This window comes from Schistocerca nitens, chromosome 1 (assembly GCF_023898315.1).
Source record: "Schistocerca nitens isolate TAMUIC-IGC-003100 chromosome 1, iqSchNite1.1, whole genome shotgun sequence".
Classification (NCBI taxonomy): domain Eukaryota; kingdom Metazoa; phylum Arthropoda; class Insecta; order Orthoptera; family Acrididae; genus Schistocerca; species Schistocerca nitens.
This window is the reverse complement of record NC_064614.1, coordinates 304,411,749-304,432,933: the sequence shown is the minus strand read 5'-3', so window position 1 is coordinate 304,432,933 and position 21,185 is coordinate 304,411,749. Positions and strand designations below refer to the sequence as shown.

Sequence of the window (21,185 nt, the reverse complement as noted above, 5' to 3'; positions counted from 1 at the left end):
AGTCCCCTAGAACTTAGAACTACTTAAACCTAACTAACCTAAGGACATCACATATACCCATGCCCGAGGCAGGATTCGAACCTGCGACCGTAGCGGTCGCGCGGTTCCAGACTGTAGCGCCTAGAACCACTCGGCCACTTCGGCCGGCCTTTAAATAATATATAAGTAATTGTGTCCAAGAGACTGAATCTCAAACCATAACCGAATTTTAATTAAATCAATAAATCCAGAAAAGTAAAAATCCAAAAACAAAATAATCAGTTCATAAATAAATGTGTTTATTCATATACTATATTGGATACGTTTCATTATCTTGTAACTCAGGTGGGCTAAGCGATATACTTTTATAAAGCTTTCTTGTTTTCAGTAAGATAAGGTAGATAACTATATATATGACGGTAGTATCTGTTCCCGAAAGAACAGTTACCGTGGATGACCATGCAGCTTTGCTAGAAATGAAATGATAATTAAATGGACACCCTAGCTGCAAGCAGGCGTTGATACACTTCATTGGGGACATGTTGAAAATGTGTGCCCCGACCGGGACTCGAACCCGGGATCTCCTGCTTACATGGCAGACGCTCTATCCATCTGAGCCACCGCGGGCACAGAGGATAGTGCGTCTGCAGGGACTTATCCCTTGCACGCTCCCCGTGAGATCCACATTCCCAACATGTCCAGAACACTACATTCGTAGGGCGCCTAATAGATGTTTGCCCATCATACTATGCAGACGCACTATCCTCTGTGCCCGCGGTGGCTCAGATGGATAGAGCGTCTGCCATGTAAGCAGGAGATCCCGGCTTCGAGTCCCGGTCGGGGGACACATTTTCAACATGTCCCCAATGAAGTGTATCAACGCCTGCTTGCAGCTAGGGTGTCCATTTAATTATAATTTCATAAGGTAGATAGTTTATAGCGCGGTTTTATGTTTTCTTACTTTATAAATGTGTAGCAAGTGTTTTCACCGGGCGAATAAAAAGGGGAAGCTAGCTGGGATTCTAGCAAGGCTCTCTCCTGGAGCTGCAGGACATGTAATAGCAATAAATTCATTGTGTAGCAGAAAGTAAGAATATTTGCCCTTCAGGTACGCTTAGAAAATGCTAGACAGGAACTGGGGACGCTACGGAGGGAGAGAGTGGAGAAGTGGGGACTGGCTGTTAGCAGTAACGCCATTAGGAAGAGAACGCGCTCCGACAGTTTCTTTTTAAATATTGAGAATAAGTTTAGCCAACTGCCAGAGTCATGTGGATAGTTTCAGTAGCTACAGGAGGAGCTAAGATGTGGCAGATACCCAACTTTGTAGGGGAATCTAAGTTGCATAGAAAAATTGAGTACAGGATTCTTCTGGCAGATAGAAATAATGGATTATGTGTAGGCCGACAGTTGCAGGAGATATCAGGTAAGGAGTACCAAGGCACCAGCACAATAAGGTGACTGTAGCGCCTAGAGCCGCTCGGCCACTCCGGCCGGCTGGAGAGGCTGGAAATAGTCTTGGTGGGAACTGGACTTAAGGTAAAGGAGGTGACTTGGACATGATTACTACTCATACTTGGACCACTAATGCTTAGTTTGTCCCGCTGTGTACGGCGTTACGCTCCATCCGATCTTGACAGCACTGTGAGGCTTGTTAATATGGGACTTGCGAGAGGTTGATGACTGCTGACAAGGCACACACTTCGATTGCCTCAGTTGAAAGTTCCCGTAGGGTGGGCTACACTAAAAGGGCTACACTAAACGCGTCCTACAACTGTTTACGGTTGTAGAGGGATGGTTAGTTAAGCTCGTAAGTGACAGCATAGGAGATGAATCTGTGCTCACTCACGGCTAAATTCCGGTGATAACGTATAGGAGGATGAAGTCAAGTGGGAGGTATTCCTGCTTGAAAAATATTCTTTTAATGATGTAATTTGATTCAATAAATGGGAAATGCAGATCAGAATGCACAATAAGCTTGTTTCGTGAAAATATTAGGGGAAAGGAGGTGAATTGTTAATAGATCTCCACAGTAACATTATTCATATCTCAGAACATCATTTATATAGCGAAGAAACGCTAAGGCTTTCTTTGGAGGGGTTAATCTTATCTGCCAAACTTTACGTTCATTCTGAAGAGTTGACAAATCTAAACATTGTAAAGACCAAATATTAGGAAGTAGTGTAGGTGCGTTTGATATTTCAAGGGAAAAAATGTTCATTACATGTCTCTACAGATTCCCCCGTACAGATTACAGACTTGTCTTCTCCAGCCTTGAAACGGTGCTAGGCTTTGTCCACTACCAACGGAGAGACTGAAAGAGAAAGTCGGGAGGGAAACTTGGCAAAAAGTCTACAATATAGACAACTTGAATGAGAAAATTAATACGTTTCTTTAAACCTTTGTCACTTTTTCTGATAGCTCTTTCGCATTAAAATATGGTAGTCAGTAATGTCAGCAGGTGGCTTTCAGAGAACACGTTAGCGCATAACAAGAATAAACCGCAGTGCATGAGTTTCTGGCACGGTACTCTTGTAAATGCGAATGTTTGTTGTCCAGAGGCGGTCATAAATCAATGAGGCCGACCAGTTTAAATTCTTAGGACTGAGGGCAGACGGAAGGATTTCTTGGAAGTATAACGTTCATCTCGCGCAGAACCTGAACGCTGCTATCCTCACTACAGGAACGACCTCCACTGCCTCTGACACTGAAACACGATGGCTTATTTACTTTGCTTACTTTCACTCGATAATGTCGTATGGTGTTGTGTTCTGGGGTAACTGTGTGCCCTCACCAAGAAAAAACGTAGATTAAAAATTAGCGATAAGACTGATCTGAGTGTCAGTTTGCGAACTTAGCGTAGACCGACGTCCAGGTGTCTCGGAATTCTAAATCTGTCATCCCAGTACATACATCCCATTGTGGGATATGTTGTTGACAACATTGACTCATTGAGAAGAAACTGAAAAAAAGAACGACTCTACACATACGACTAGAGATAGGACGTTCATACTCACAGGACATGCATATTAGTACATTGTGCAGAAATGTTTAGCACTGAACATGTCGGCCAGCAGTTCAAGGCAAGCATTGATATCGCGGCGCAACACCAAATACCAATAAAATGTGCCTGTGGCCGAAGAGAATGGATCGGTGTGACGTGCAGAATGCCTCGCAGACGTAAGCGTGAACCGTACCGTCAAATCAATGAGTCTGAAAGAGGGAGCAGTATTGGCATGAGAGAATGTCATGCATCCTTCCGGAAAATTGCTGCTCGTATGGGACGATGTGTTTCGGCAGTTCAACAACTGTGTGCAGAATAATTCACGGAAGGCCGTAGAACACGAGATGGGTCAGGTCGCACCACCCAGACCAACCCCCCCCCTCCCCCAGAGAAGATCGACACATCATCCGAATCGCATTGCAGGGAAAATCTGCGTCCTTCCCGGCTTTGGTGCAACGGTCGAACAGTGTAACACACCGTACACTATCAGGAGCGACAGTTTGTTTCCGTCTGCAGAAACATGCTAGATGGCAATGGTGTATGGAACGACATGGCTAGGGACAGGAATAGCATCAAATAGTGTTTTTGGACGAATCCAGGTTTTATTTGTCAGAAAAAGATGGCCGCATTTTAATTGGCCCCAGACAGGAGGAGCGGCATCGCAGAGACTGCGTTCGCACAAGACATACAGTCCCAACTCAAGGCCTTATGGTGTGGGATGTTATTGGCTACAACCACAAATCAGAACTGGTGCGTGTGCAGGGCACTGTGAGCAGTGTGACCTACGTGAGTGACATCCTGCGACCCGTTGTCGTACCCTTTCTCCACAACACCACAAACGCCATTTTTCGGTAAGACAATGCACGACGACATGTTGCTGCACGAACAATTGCCTTCTTGGTGTCACAGGATGTCAGTCTTTTGATCTGCCCGCCAGATCACCAGACTCTTCACCAATCGAAAATGATTGGGATATGGTGAGACGACGGATGCGGCGCTGTAATGCAGTGCCAGCCACCACAGATGAACTCTGGAGCCAGATGAACACATGGATGGCTATACCACAGGACGACATTCGCACCTTATACGTCTCGATGCCATCAAGCGTGAAACAATTTATCAGAGCCCACTGCGGACCCTATGCCTACCAGGCAACAGGATACATGCTGAACCGAGGTGACTAAAATGCTAATCATGTCTGTAGAACATACTAATTTACGTATACTGTGAATAGGAAAGTCCTATATCTAGTTGTTCAAGGTGTTCTGTTTCTTCTGAAAATGAGTGTGCATTCAGTGAAAACTTGGCGTAAAAACGGAATGCAGTTGGATAACTGCCGCCCGGAGTGGCCGTGTGGTTCTAGGCGCTACAGTCTGGAGCCGAGCGACCGCTTCGGTAGCAGGTTCGAATCCTGCTTCGGGCATGGATGTGTGTGATGTCCTTAGGTTAGTTAGGTTTAATTAGTTCTAAGTTCTAGGCGACTGATGACCTCAGAAGTTAAGTCGCATAGTGCTCAGAGCCATTTGAACCATTTTTATTTAGATAACTCTTTCTTAAGCGTTGTAGCTTGCACTATTCAGAAGTTTAATTTTCAACTGGGCACAAGCAGAACTGAAAAAAAGTAAACAAGTTGAATGATAAACCCCAAGTATTGAAATACAAGTTGAAACACTTCCTTGTTGCACACTATTCCGTGCACGACTCAAAATGGTTCAAATCGCTCTGAGCACTATGTGACTTAACAGCTGAGGTCATCAGTCCCGTAGAACTTACCGAGCGAGGTGGCGCAGTGGTTAGCACACTAGACTCGCATTCGGGAGGACGAAGGTTCAATCCCGCGTCCGGCCATCCTGATTTAGGTTTTCCGTGATTTCCCTAGATCACTCCAGGCAAATGCCGGGATGGTTCCTTTGAAAGGGCACGGCCGACTTCCTTCCCCATCCTTCCCTAAACCGAGCTTGTGCTCCGTCTCTAATGACCTCGTTGTCGACGGGACGTTAAACACCAATATCCTCCTCCTCCCCTAGAACTTAGAACTACTTAAACCTAACTAACCTAAGGACATCACACACATCCATGTCCCAGGCAGGATTCGATCCTGCGACCGTAGCGGTCGCGCGGTGTCAGACTGAAGCACCTAGAACGGCTCGGTCGCTCCGGCCGGCTCCGTACAAGAGTTCTTTTTAACTGTAATATGATATTTATACGCTTACGCTATCATAGTTTTTGTGTTTCATTAATTCTTTAATTCCTTTGTCTATAAATTTTCTAAACAGCATCTTTAAACTGCGGGGTGTCCCAAAAATGATGCGACAAGCTTCGAGGAGCTGGAGGGGGGTCTCTGGAGGAGTAAACTGGGGATAGTAAGCCGTGCCCGGGAAAATCATCCACGGACGCTGTAGTGTCGAAGGTATAAGTGCAGGCGCCGGCCACTACGCCACCCCTTCGGCAGCAAACGTGACAATGTACACTGACGGCCCGTAGGCGACACGTCTCGCAATGTTGTTTGTTATTCAGTGATCGCGACATATTGCTACAACCAACAGTGGAGAAGATGGAACTAGCTGCTGCTTAGAAAGGCCTATTCTCCTATGAATATAACGCTGTGTTGCTCCAGCGGATTACGGCTTCGGGCATGGGTTTACATCTGCAGTTATTTTTCTCCTGAAACTCTCTAAAACAGGGGCCGGCATGAATCCTGCACGTGTGCGGTGCACTTGCTCGTATGCAGTTAACAGGTGTCCTGCGTGCACACAGGGGCAAGCTGACCACCCGCTTCTCTCCCCTCCCCACCATACTGTCTCTCCCCTCCTTTCTCTGTAACGCGTTTTGTTTCCTATCTTGCTTTATTGAATAAAGGAATAAGGTTAGTAGGATTGCTTGAAAGAAATCATGGTTTGAAAGAGTACCTATTACCTACGATACGTTTTATCACAGGAGCAGTTTACAAAACGTTTGTCTGGAACAAAATTTCTACATACAGACAAACGCAAACAGGTACGTAAATTTTCATCACTGATGTTTTTTTTAAAATTCTTTATTTCCTTAATAATAATAATTATACAAAGTAACCCACCACCTTAATGATTAGTGGGCCTTAATTTTCTTAGTGTTATTATAATAGCAGCTACTACATATTTACTTTACTACAGACAGTACTACATTTTTATTAGTGGGCAGAGTACTTCTAGTGTTAGCATAATTTCTAATATCTACGAGTGATTAGTGTTGACTGCCTGCAGCGTTACATATGTGCCAGTGTTAATATAAACCTACTTGGGTGCTTGGCTCATAGAGCTAATCCCTATGAGCATGCCCTGGCACAGGGCAGGCAAGGAGTTAATTATCGCTGCAGGTTCCTAATCTACTATCCTATTCTATTTAACTAAAATCTACTACCTATTCTACGTCATAGTCGGACGTTGTCTAGTTCGTGAAGAAGATCACCCTGTAAGTAGGCTGTTTAGGTTTTCTTATTGGTAACGCCACGTAGCGCTCTGTATGAAAATCACTGGCTGTGCTGTGTGCAGTCTGTGGCTAGTTTGCATTGTTGTCTGCCATTGTAGTGTTGGGCAGCTGGATGTTAACAGCGCGTAGCGTTGCGCAGTTGGAGGTGAGCCGTCAGAAGTGGTGGATGTTGGGAGAGAAACGGCGGAGTTTTGAAATTTGTAAGACTGGATGTCATGAACTGCTATATATATTACGACTTTTGAACACTATTAAGGTAAATACATTGTTTGTTCTCTATCAAAATCTTTCATTTGCTAACTATGCCTATCAGTAGTTAGTGCCTTCAGTAGTTTGAATCTTTTATTTAGCTGGCAGTAGTGGCGCTCGCTGTATTGCAGTAGTTCGAGTAACGAAGATTTTTGTGAGGTAAGTGATTTGTGAAAGGTATAGGTTAATGTTAGTCAGGACCATTCTTTTGTAGGGATTATTAAAAGTCAGACTGCGTTGCGCTAAAAAATATTGTGTGTCAGTTTAAGCACAGTCATCTATAATTTTTCTAAGGGGACGTTTCATATGTCGACCCTTAGCCGAGAATACCTCACTGGAATCTTCTGATTTTTTTCTTGCAGTTTGTGTAATTAGTGTAGCTTTTGTTTATTGCTAGCACGTAACTGTAGAGAGAATGTCCTTTGTAGTTGCAGTCTTTCATTGTTGTACCGTAAAACAGTTGCGGCATGCATGTAGATTTGCACCAAGTATTTCGCAGCTGCACTTGCAATTAACGAGATATTATTTTCAATGCTATGTTAATGTGTTTTCTTATTTTGCTCTTCAAATTGTGCTTTTCTGCCGCGGGACTGCTACGGTCGCGGGTTCGAATCCCGCCTCGGGCATGGGTGTGTGTGATGTCCTTAGGTTAGTTAGGTTTAAGTAGTTCTAAGTTCTAGGGGACTTATGACCTAAGATGTTGAGTCCCATGGTGCTCAGAGCCATTTGAACCATTTTTGTGCTTTTCTGTGTTGTCGTGTGAAATATTGTGACAATAATGGCGTGTGAAAAACGTAACACTAGGCTCCAAAGTAAACTGAGAAATAATAGTGACGACGAGCGTAGCTTATCAGCACCACTGTGTAATGAATTAACAGACATTCAAAGTAGTAATTTGGTAACTGGGCATAAGGAAATGGAGCGGGCGGCAAATAATGGTGTGGACAGTGAAATAGGTAGTGAACAGGGAAGCATTATCGATCGATCGGTCGGCAACAGCTCGCCTCAGGAATCCGAAATGACAGGACACAATCTCCCAAATACTGTAGATGCAGGTTTTGGGTCCTCACCGTTTTCTCAAATAAGTCAAGACACATTTTCTGCTTGTCAAAATGTGAATGTTTCCGGTGCAAATTCGCTGCCGAAAAGCACTGAGGAACGTGTTTCAGACACCAGTGCATTGTTGTTACAATTAATACAACAAATGGGACAAAAGTTCCAAAAGTTAAACACAATGGAACAAAATCTTCAAAAGATAGACACGATGGAACAAAATCAGAGACAAACACAGCAACAGCTTCAAAAGTTAGACTCATTGGAACAAACGCTTGAACAAACACGTGAAGGTTTAACTGCTGAGTTACTTAAAATCGAATCGAAATGTCAAAAAGGCTTTAATGACGTAAAAACACAAATTTGTGAGCATTTTCAAGCTATTTTATCGCGGCATGAAAATGCATTACAGAATCACGAAGCAGCCATAAAAGAACTGCAAACTATTGTTCATGAAAATCATGAGACCTTGCAAGCTAAAATGGACTCAGTTGCATCCACCGATTCGGTTACGCAAGTTGCAAAAACTCAGGAAAACTTAAAGGACACAGTAGATACTCTGAAAATTAGTTCAGAAAGACATATGGAGGAAATTAGTTCATTATCAGAGAAAGTAGTTGAACTTTCGGATCAGCTAAATAATTTATCTACGAAGGTAGATGATAATCTGAATGACACAAAACCAGTAGTCTTTAATGACACAGAAGAGTGCGAACAAATTAGGAAATTCAAACAAAATCAGAATCAAATTAATCCGCAATACCAAAGAGAAATCCGGGAAGTACAAGATCAGCTGACACAGATAATACAAGAATTACGTATTTCAGAGGACACTCGCGCTCCAATACGGGAAGAGGGACATAGAAATACGGAACAGCCACAAAATAATAACACGGGGTACTTCGGAAATTATGAAAGAAATTGGCAAGGTAACCCGAATTTTGAGATGGAACCGCCGGAACGAAGAAACAATGACCGATAAGCGACTCGCTGACATGATGATTTTGACTATAAGCTGTTTATTACTACACGTAAATTCAAAACATTTAAGATTTCCGGCAACGACATTCATCCACAAGCGTGGCTTCATCAATTCTATCATTGTTTTCCTCCCAACTGGTCATTAGAGCACAGATAAGAATTTATGTGTGGCTACTTAGAGAATGAACCAGCTGTAAGAATGCGATCGGTCATTCACGATTGCCACAGTGAAGGAGAATTTTATCATGCCTTCCTCTCAGCATATTGGTCTCAAGCTACACAAGAGCGAGTAAAACATAGCATCATAATGATGAAACATTTCGAACAATCTGAATTCTCCAGTCTTGTGAAATATTTTGAAGACATGTTGCACAAGAATCAGTACCTGTGAAACCCATACAGCTCCTCAGAACTCATCCGCATTTGCTTAATCAAATTACCTGAACATTTACGACATATTATTTTGGCAGGACGTTGCAAAGACGACATTGAAGCTTTTCAGGGACTCTTACAAGAATTAGAAATTGACACTGACAATCGCGGAACGCGAAAGCAGGAACACAACAATTACAGGTCACATCCGTCGCAATTCCGCGATGAAAGAAATAATAACTGGACACGACAAGGCTATTCTCACAACACAAATCGTGACCAAAACAGACACCACCCGTATGACAACCGTTGGCAGAGTAGTAATAATTACAGGGAAAGATCACCTCTCCGTGGTAGTGACTATCACAGAGACAATCAGAGAAACAGACAATATGGGAACCAAAATAATTATTATCAAGGGAGACAGAATAACTTTAGACGCAACGGTCCAGTGTGCAGTTACAATTCAGGGAGAAATTCTCCACCACGTGACCGACAAGAAAGAAACTATGGTATCTACCGACATGACGACAGACGATATGATCGTAACGACAGACCTGAATTGCATCAGAACTGGCGGGATTCAAACAGAGCAGGGCACTCTCGACAAGGTGAATTTGTAGAAGTTAGATCTCCAAATCCCAATAACGACGCACGCCAACAAAGAGATAGACAATGACTTGCACCGCAAGCAGCCACGTGCGCCGGCTGGCTCAGAGAAAAATAACATAGACGCTGACCTTGAGAAAAATGTTACCATTCCTTACCGATATATACCGCATGATAATTGCATTGAAGTTGAAACTATGCGTACTAGGAAGAGTAAAGGTTTACACCACATTTCACATGTAAAACCGTTTATTGAAAGATAATCTGCTTTTTAACTTTGTCTTTGCCATAAAACTTTTCACTTCACATTTCTAGTATGCATTGTCAGACTTAAGAAACTGTTACCATACAACAATGTTTGAAGTTAAATATCCAGTCAAGGACCAAGAGAACTTATTTAAACAGAAGTTACGAATGCATTGTTATAGTGAACAGACGAAACAGTGTTGTTATTTGTACATTCTTGCTTGTTAGTTGCACAATCACGCAACGACTATAAGGTTCACATACTTAGAACATATACCGGTACTGCCAATGAGATTTTCATGCAACATTTTGGTTCACGTGAAAAGACATTCTTTATTTGAAGTACTTTCTGTGGGATTAAAGTTGACTTAGCATTTGGTTTCTTTGACAGCCACACGATTATATCACGACGCTACTAATGTGTGACACAATTTACATTGTTACTTTTGTGCTGTATCTGCTTTATATCTGCACAGTTTTTCTTAATTCTTCTGGAAAGTAAAACATGTTTTAGTAGTAACTTTGTGGTATAGCTACAATAAGACAGCCTTTTTTGTAGCACAACAATACGTTACAGTGTAGTACTTTCTTGATCACGGTACTGTACGTAATAACTAACGTAACGTAATAAATAACGCAAAGCATTTCACTTTTGTTTATCATGAGGTAAGTACATTGATTTCTGCAGAACTTAGCTTTCGGAGGACGATAACCACGACACTTCCACAGAGATTATCTTACAGCAAGACGCACATTTAGCGCTACAGGACACGCATTTGAGTGATTAATTTTGTACTTAATGTAGTGTCACCGCCAGACACCACACTTGCTAGGTGGTAGCTTAAATCGACCGCGGTCCATTAGTACATGTCGGACCCGCGTGTCGCCACTGTCAGGATCGCAGACCGAGCGCCACCACAAGGCAGGTCTCGAGAGACTGAATAGCACTCGCCCCAGTTGTACGGACGACATTGCTAGCGACTACACGTACGAAGCCTTTCTCTCATTTGCCGAGAGACAGTTAGAATAGCCTTCAGCTAAGTCCATGGCTACGACCTAGCAAGGCGCCATTAACCTTATCTGGAGAGAGTCTCACTTGTATTATCAAGAGAAATGTACCATAATTAATTAAAGTTAAGTATACGAGAAGCTCCGTTCTTTTCTTTGTAGCAGTCATAAAGTATCCTGTTTCAGACTTAACGCAAGACGGCGTGAGTTGACGCTTGCCCTTTCGGCTACTTCTCAGTGTGGCGTAGCTAGCTTGTTACGCCACAACACTTAAACCATTTATTTTTCAAGATTTTTTAGTTACAAAGAAAGTTTTCCGTGATACATTTCATTCCATTGCTGTAATCTGTAACACCTGAGGGTATAATTACATTAATCCTCAGGGGGGTACATGCTTACTTTGTGTACTATGTGTCTGGCAAACACAAGGAGCCCTAGCTATTATGGTATTTGCTTATACAACTTTACACATCGGTACCATATTTCTGTAACACAGAAATAGACAGCTATCTGATTATTTAACAGAGAAACAAACATTTTTTTTACTACATCAGTGACACACGTTTACGCAATTACACAGTTGGATAATTTCACATTTATGAAATTGTATTTTGTCTGTACTTTGTGAACTGTTCATATTTTTTCGGAACCGTTGTGATACTATGAGGGCTTTGAATGATGTATTTGGTATGGGATCATGATTTTTAAAGTACGTTTGAGGTAGATGTCACTATTGAAATGAGCAGAGAATTTTCTTTAGGTTTTGATATTATTGGAGGAAGCTACGACGATTTTGAGCTTTGACTGAGGTGTTATGATGTTATTATTACGACGACGATGTGTATTATGCTGTTGAGGAATGTTTATTATGATATGTATTTATTATGATGAAATATTGAAGAAGTGTCGACGAATATGTATAAGTGTAATAAGGTAAGGAATAATGAGTAGTGGTTAGGGACTCTGACTTGTGAAAAAGGATGTTGGAAACCAAGAATCGTACTTTAAGAGTTATGAAATGTGTGTAAATGCGTGAATGTATCACAATGCCGGTGAAAATTTTTTGGACACCGTTATATTTATAGGATTTTGTTTCTACACATTTCCAACGCAAATTCTCGACCTGTGAAATTTTTTATATGAGACTGTCACTGTAGTGCAAACTGGTATCGTAAATATTTCGGTAAGAATGTTAAGTGACCATCACGTAATACGTCGTGGGCACCCAGTTGCGCGACAGTCGCCTGGAAAAAAAAGCCATTAGGTGTGCCTTTCAGAGGCACAGGTGGAGAAAAAAGGAGGCCATTATCCTCGCTATTGATATTTCTTTGTAGAAAGCATCGCAAATACGACACGCTCAAACTTGGAAACATATGATTACACTGTGGAGCTCTTAATTTATGATATTTACTAAAATGCCTAATGAAATGATGAGAAACATTTTACATCTATTGTCTTTCTAGTTGAGAGATTTCTTTGCCTTGCAATACGCCATTTGCCTATTTTGTTTAATATCTAGTTTCTAGCTGCACTGCAGCATTGGTTACAATAAAATTTAATAGATGTACTAATATAGATATTTTATGCCTACAGATCCAGTAAATAATAACTTTATGATCTACTTAAAAAAAACGAGGGAGCACAAAAGACATTCCCCGCACAGGAACTGCATACATAATTTTTGTCAATGACTGGTAACTTTTTAGTAGTGTAAGTTAAGGTGATGCGTCACTCTAGTATTAAGATGTGACATAGGTATTAAACATGGCCATTTTTACTGTAATATTTTTTCTGATTGAGCTTTGTCATGTTTAGGTATAAGTTATTGCATTTGCTGCTGCTGTTTGCCAGGCATAGTGTTACTGAATTTCACTTTGTATTACTCTGTTAAGCTGGTTTTACTACTGATTTATTTTTCTTGTTTGCTGCGCATTGCCTTATAGTAGTTGTAATATTGCAGTTGCTTTGCTAATTTATGCTGCTTGCTTTGCCAATTTGCATTTTTTTGTCATTGTGTTTGTGTTGATTGTTTTGTGCTGCTGCATTGCCTCGTCCCTTAGTTTATGCATCTGAGCTCAGTATATTTAAGTTAGCTTAAGATGGGGTAGGCTATATGAGAGAACGAGTTGTGATGAATTGGAAGAAATGCATTGAGAAGCTATAAGAAAATGGTTTGGCAAAAAAAGTATTTGAAAGAGGACATGAACAAAAAAGTAGGGTTTAGGGACAACAGGTTTAGGTAGGATTTTCTTGGAAATAAATGATGAGGTAAGATAATGGAAAATAAATAATGAGGTAAGAAATATGTGAACATACAAATACAGAAAGCATGCTTGGATAGGATTTTTTTGGTGGAAACAAATGTTGAAATAAGACGAAAGATCTATGGAATGAAGTTTTGGGTTGGACTGCAGTACCAAATGTTACACTGAAAACAAACCCTGCACTTTCCTCTTGTGTTATTCTGTTATGTGTTTGTGTACCCTTGTTTATTTGTGTTTTTCCTGTCTTTATGTGTTTATCTGATGAGAGTTATGTTTTAGAATTTTTCTAATACTATGTTATTTACTTTGCAAAGATGTTTAGACATTATTTATTCTGTTTTGTTTTAATGCTCATGTGTGAAGTTGATGTTTCAAAAGTTATTCTGATCTTTTATGTATGTACTTATGTCGTAATTCTTGTAACACCGATGTACATGTTTATTTCTATTCTTTTGTAAAGTCCATATTACTACAAATGTTATCTGTATTGTTATGTTCTTTAATGATTTATTTTGTACCTTTGTTATTGTATTCTCATGTTATAAAATTGTAATTGTCAGCAGTTCATCAAATTAAGTAACTTGTAAGTTACATTTCACTGCACACATTTCCGCTGGTCATAGTATATGCACAATATGTGAAAAAAAGAGGACTGTTAGTGTTTGGACGTGTGTTAATAATTCAGCAAGGGACTGACTAACATCATTGCTGGTTCTAAGTACATTCCGAAAAGTTTTGTGAGTACACAAGTGGTGGTTTATGGACTTGCTATATTGTCCGCAAGACTCTTCGATGGTGATTGTGCACCTGCACCGTCACAGCAGATGGCTGCTGGCCATCTCTACAAGGACTACAGCGGGTCTACATCTTTGATGACTCACCAATACCATTATTTATACAAGTACTGCAGTGGGTCTGCACCTCTGGTGGCCCACCAATACCGTAATCTCTACCAAGACTACAGTGGGTCTACTCTGTGATGACCTACCTACCAATATTCTTCAAAACTTCGACTGACTCTGCTGTGGGTTTGCTCTGTTGTGGCCCATTACCTGTCTGCATGTCAAGAGTCAGCACTGTCTTTCCGTTGGAAGGACAACACTACTTCTTCAAGACTGCATGGAAATCCACTACTTCTGTGTGCATTTTCTTTTACTACTCAGACTTTGAGAAAAACACTGCAATTTTACTGTGATGAACGATCAGGACTGTCTTTATGGACTGTGAGAAAATTTTAGCTTTTGACCAACATTGTACCAATAAGTGTGTGCATTTGATTTCTTTGTTATTGTAATTGTGAAAAAATTTTAACAAATATGTATTGGCCAGTGCCCAAAACAATTAGTAAAATTTTTTGTGGGGAGCTTGGGGGCTATGTAAGTATTCTGTTTAGGTTTTCTTATTGGTAACGCCACATAGCGCTCTGTATGAAAATCATTGGCTGTGCTGTGTGCAGTCTGTGGCTAGTTTGCATTATTGTCTGCCATTGCAGTGTCGGGCAGCTGGATGTTAACAGCGCGTAGCGTTGCGCAGTTGGAGGTGAACCGCCAGCAGTGGTGGATGTGGGGGGAGAAATGGCGGAGTTTTGAAATTTGTAAGACTGGATGTCATGAAATTATGACTTTTGAACACTATTAAGGTAAATACATTGTTTGTTCTCTATCAAAATCTTTCATTTGCTAACTATGCCTATCAGTAGTTAGTGCCTTCAGTAGTTTGAATCTTTTATTTAGCTGGCAGTAGTGGCGCTCGCTGTATTGCAGTAGTTCGAGTAACGAAGATTTTTGTGAGGTAAGTGATTTGTGAAAGGTATAGGTTAATGTTAGTCAGGACCATTCTTTTGTAGGGATTATTAAAAGTCAGATTGCGTTGCGCTAAAAAATATTGTGTGTCAGTTTATGCACAGTCATGTATAATTTTTATAAGGGGACGTTTGAACCCTAGTCCCCCTAGTCCTGCATGTGGCGGATTCCAACTGTTAAGTCGACCTATCCATGAACAGGCGGTACAGGATTGGAGTGCTGGACGCGTTCGGTTATTGCTAACTAACTAGTCACGAAGGCCTCTCAGGAAAGTTGTTAATACTTTTTGTGATACCTCGTTGGCTAGCGTGTTCAGTCTCTGAAAGGTCTCTTCTTGTCTGAGTAGGTCATAAGTGTTGTTACTTGGTAGCTGTTGTCTTAGTGCGGCTGCTACATCATCGGAAAGGGGGCACTCATAAACCACATGGTCAGGAGTACCCTCCGATGCGCCAGTCACACGCGGGCGTCGCCCTTTTTCCAAACCGACGTAGATATGTTGGATAGGGGCCATGACCAGTGAGGAAGTGGAACACTCCCCGAGTTGGCTCAAAGTATCTCATTCTCATTCTTTCCTTACATTTGGTAAGAACTGAAAAGTTCTTCTACCAGTTTCATCTGTCTCCCATAACTCCTGCCATAGCTCCTCACCACTCCCCCTTGTTGTTGTTGTTGTGGTCTTCAGTCCTGAGACTGGTTTGATGCAGCTCTCCATGCTCTATTCTGTGTAAGCTTCTTCATCTTCCAATACCTATTGCATCCTACATCCTTCTGAATCTGCTTAGTATATTCATCTCTTGGTCTCCCTCTACGATTTTTACCCTCCACGCTGCCCTCCAATTCTAAATTGGTGATCCCTCGATGTCTCAGAACATGTCCTACCAACCGATCCCTTCTTCTAGTCAATTTGTGCCACAAGCTCCCCTTCTCCCCAATTCTATTCAGTACCTCATCATTAGTTATGTGATCTACCTATCTAATCTTCAGAATTCTTCTCTAGCACCACATTTCGAAAACTTCTATTCTCTTCTTGTCTAAACTATTTATCGTCCACGTTTCACTTCCATACATGGCTACACTCCATACAAATACTTTAAGGAACGACTTCCTGACATTTAAATCTATACTCGATGTTAACAAATTTCTATTCTTCAGAAACGCTTTCCTTGCCACTGCCAGTCTATATTTTATATCCTCTCTACTTCGACCATCATGAGTTATTTTGCTCCCCAAATAGCAAAACTCCTTTACTACTTTAAGTGTCTCATTTCCTAATCTCCTCTTCACGCAGTATCATATCTCCCATTTCATCTTCATCTACATCCTCTTCCATTTCCATAATATTGTCCTTAAGTACATCGCCCTTGTATAGACCCTCTATATACTCCTTCCACCTTTATGCTTTCCCTTCTTTGCTTAGAACTGGGTTTCCATCTGAGCTCTTGATATTCATACAATGGTTCTCTTCTCTCCAAAGGTCTCTTTAATTTTCCTGTAGGCAGTATCTATCGTACCCCTAGTGAGATAAGCCTCTATATTCTTACATTTGTCGTCTAGCCATCCCTGCTTAGCCATTTTGCACTACCTGTCGATCTCATTTTTGAGACGTTTGTATTCCTCTTTGCCTGATTGTTCCCTTATGCTCTCCCTGAAACTCTGTACAACCTCTGGTTTAGTCAGTTTATCCAGGTCCCATCTCCTTAAATTCCCACCTTTTTGCATTTTATTCAGTTTTAATCTACAGTTCATAACCAATAGATTGTGGTCAGAGTCCACATCTGCTGCTGGAAATGTCTTACAATTTAAAACCTGGTTCCTAAATCTCTATCTTACCATTATATAATCTATCTGAAACCTGTCAGTATTTCCAGGGTTCTTCCATGTATACAACCTTCTTTCATGATTCTTGAACCAAGTGTTAGCTATGATTAAGTTATGCTCTGCACAAAATACAACCAGGCGGCTTCCTCTTTCATTTATTAGCCCCAATCCATATTCACCTACTATGTTTCCTTCTCTCCCTTTTCCTACTCTCGAATTCCAGTCACCCATGACTATTAAATTTTCGTCTCCCTTCACTAGCTGAATAATTTCTTTTATCCCATCATACATTTCATCAATTTCTTCATCTGCAGAGCTAGTTGGCATATAAACTTGTACTACTGCAGTTGGCGTGGGCTTCGTGTCTATCTTGGCGACAATAATGCGTTCACTATGCTGTTTGTAGTAACTTACCCGTACTCCTATTTTTTTATTCATTATTAAACCTACTCCTGCATTACCCCTATTTGATTTTGTATTTATAACCCTGTATTCACCTGACCAAAAGTCTTGTTCCTCCTGCCACCGAACGTCACTAATTACCACTGTATCTAACTTTAACCTATCCATTTCCCTTTTTAAATTTTGTAACCTACCTGCCCGATTAAGGGATGTGACATTCCACGCTCCGATCCGTAGAACGCCAGTTTTCTTTCTCCTGATAACGACGTCCTCTTGAGCAGTCCCCGCCCGGAGATCCGAATGGGGGACTATTTTACCTCCGGAATATTTTACCCAAGAGGACGCAATCGTCATTTATCCATTCAGTAAAGCTGCATGCCCTCGGGAAAAATTACGACTGTAGTTTCCCCTTGCTTTCAGTCCTCCCCCTTATCCCTAACAGGTGCTCCCATAATTTCCTCTACTTTTGTCATATTATCTTTCTTGGCCCAGTACCATCTGGCCTGCTCTCTTATCTTTATATCCAGGAGACAGAGCCCCATTATGATTTACAGGGCTCCCCCCGGGGATGTTCTATACGCCCCCACAGACCTTAGTATCACGTTCCTTTGTACCCTTCTCACCGACATGGCGGGCACCACCCTCGTGAGCCTGTGAGCACAGACTCCCGAGCCGTAACCCACTATTGACGTCAATATACTATTATGATATAGTTTAATTAGATGAGGCGGAAGGTGAAATCTTTTATGTGCGATGGAAATGAGGTTATTTAATAGTTGTAATGCTTTCTGGGTTACGGTTTCAATGTGCTTTGCGAAGTTCGACCTGTCGTCGATGATGATTCCCAAGTAATGTGTTTCTCGTCTCCGAAGAACTGGTGTACCCTCGATTCTCACGGTCGGGTTTCTAACTAGCTGTACTTTGACTAAGAGATAAGTCGACTTAGTTGGTGAAATAGTCATCTTAGTGTTGCGACACCATAGTTGTAATTTGTCTATTGCTCTCTCTATCTTGCGTTCTATGTCCTCGCGACTTCGGCCGCCGACCAACAGGAGGAGGTCATCGGAGTAGGCTATCACCTCTAGCACCTCTTCGCTCTGTTGCAGGCTGTCCAGAAGAGGTTCCAGGTGGATGTCCCAGAAAAGGGGACCCAGCACAGAGCCCTGGGGGCATCCCTTGGTGATAGTTTTTCCGACTTTCCCGCTAGGGGATGATAGCCATACCTCCCGATCCTCACAATAGCTCCTTAGACAGCCATATAGCAGCCCTGGACACTCTTTCTCCCGGAGGCAGGAGAAAAACGAAGGCCACCACAGGTTGTCAAAGGCGCCACTGATGTCCACCATGATGCCAACAACATACTTACACGGGGCTGAGCCGCAGACCTCGGCCGCCAAGGCGATTGCATCAGATGCCGATCGCCCAGGCCTGAAACCGAATTGCCTGTTGCTCATCCCACGCAGCATGCGGTGAGCAGTCAGTCTGTCAGCTAGTAGTTTTCCAGAAGTTTGCCAAAGCCATCTAGCAGACAGATGGGTCTGTAGAATTTGGCCTCGGCAGGATCCTTCTCAGGGCTTTTATTAATAATCACTATGTTAGCGGCTTTCCAGATGTTCGGAAATCTGCCCTTCCTGAGCCATTAATTAAAAAGGTGTGTGAGTGGCGCAACTAGCTGTGGGGCTAAGAACTGCACCACCTCCGCCACAATGCCGTCTGGCCGGGGGGCTTTCCCTCTCTTTAGTGACTTGATGAGAGCGGCAACCTCCTCCTCAGAAAAGGGGAGGACCGCTCCATCATTTTCGTACCTAACAAGGTCTTCGTTTCGTAATTGTTGCTGTCCTTCGGTATCATCATTCCTATCATCGTCAGGCAGCAGGGACCGGAGGAGACCTCAGCAGTTTCCTGCCAGGATTCCGTCATCCCGCCCCCGTGCCTGATCGTTGATAACATCGTTGGGGGACGGATCTTTTCCCTCACTAATCTATAGGGCACTCCCCAATGGTCAAGGGCCAGCTGATTAGTTACGAACGTTTCCCAGCTTTTCGTCCTGGTCTTTTGTAATTCTTTGTGGAAGTTTTCTTTTGCCTCCCGGTATAGTAGCAGCCATCTTTGCTTCTCCCACCAGACGACACTGCGCTGGTAATGCTTCCTCAGTCTTCTGACAGACTGACGCAGTTCTTGTAGCTCGGCTGACCATGGTGACGGTGTGGCCACCATGGCCCTTCTCCTGGTTGGTACGGCCGCTTTGATCGCCCTTGTTACTGCGCGCACCAGCTCCTCGGCCATATCGTCCACGTTAAAGTCCTGTCGTGCGTCACCTTCTGGTAATGGAGGAATGTCGCACTCTCTGGCTAGGCGTTCCCAATCTGTTTTTCTGAAGTTCATTTGCACCTCCCGCCCCATGGCCCAGTGGCACTCTCTATCTCCTGGGATAAAGGTAATTAGATTGTGATCACTAGTGGTGGCGTTGTCTATCACTTTCCAGTCTTGGAGCATGTTAACCGCGTTTGGCGTGACCAACGTCACGTCAATGTTTGTTCCCTGTCCCCCTCCCGCCGCATAGGTAGGAGGATTGCCTGGTCTGTTTGCCACCACTAGTTGAAGAGCCATAATCATCTCTTCCGCTTTACCACCATTTTCATCCCTTATTCCACTGTACCACAGGGGGGATTTTGCGTTTATGTCGGCAGTTATGATAATTTTGCGTCCCCGAAACGCCGTGGCCACTCTCACTAGATGGTCTAAGTGCTGCTCAATACTGTCTCCATATTGGAAGTACATGTTGATGATGATTACAATTCCAGCAGGGGATTGTATCTCCACGACGTTGCAGTGACTAATGGAGTATTGTGATAAAGGTGTTACGCGCAGTGCGGTGTTGGTTACTAGGATGGCCGCTTTGGGGGTATCCCCACTGCTAACAATTTGCCATGTTGCGGCAGTGAACGCAACTTTTCCAGCCAGAGAGTACAGCTCCTGCAAACAGAGTATGTCCAGCCTCTTTTCCACCACTTCCTTACGGAGCTCCTGCATCACCAGTCGACTGTTGTGAGTATTGAGTTGTCCTACTGTTATTTTGGTCGTCATGGAAAATAGGTGTGTATATGGTCATTTGGCCAGGTTTTATTCCAGTCATATGTTAGTCGTCCGTTTGCCATCACTGATTGATGATAGATTTCGTTCAGATCAAATTTCTCTCCTCGTCTTTCAAAAACCTTTTTGAGTAGGTCACGCAGTGCTCCGAAGTCAGTGGGGAGGTTCACCGATTTTAGTTGTAATCTGTCTACAGCCTCCATCACCGAGAAGGTTACCCTTCGTCCGTTCTCATGTCCTACGCGAACCACATGTCGTAAGGCAGTGGCCAGGCTAGTCGGCTGCTCCAGCCTAGCCAACTGCATGGTGTACTCGAGATTCGGGTACACCCTTACCGGATCTACAGGTGGCAACCTAACCACCGGGTTGTCTTGTGTGACGGAATTTGCAGTGGAGCTTGTTATCGTATTTTCTTTCAGTGGTTGATATTCAGCTTTATCTGCCGCTACCACAGGATGCTCTTGCCGTTTTGGGCCTTTAGTCGGCATCGTTTCCCGGCTTTGAGAGGAGGGTGCTCTGACCACCAAGGGGAACTCAGTTTGAATGCCCATTTCCTTTGTGGGGAACTCTGTTTGTACGGATTTGTCGACTGTTGTTATGTCAGCGCTCTAAAGCGACTTCAGGAATTCCCTAAATTTGCTTGCTCTCATAGCATCCCTCCTCCTTTTGTCCGGGGATTTACGCTTTGGCATCCTGCTTGGTATGCCGCTTTCTGCCATAATCAGTTCTTGAAATTAGCCTTTGTTCAAGCATCCTGTAGGTAGGACAGTTCCGTCCTGTGGCTCCACAAGACTTTTTGCCACGACTCTTACAAGGAATGCAAACTCCTGTGGCCTTGCA

General features: G+C 42.7%; 1 non-coding gene across 1 annotated transcript; it reads right to left on the bottom strand.

The window, feature by feature from the left end:
- Positions 1 to 532: 532 nt before the first annotated feature.
- Positions 533 to 607, bottom strand: Trnat-ugu (transfer RNA threonine (anticodon UGU)). The gene has a single exon. It is a non-coding gene; the product is annotated as a tRNA-Thr (tRNA).
- Between the last annotated feature and the right edge of the window lie 20,578 nt (positions 608 to 21,185).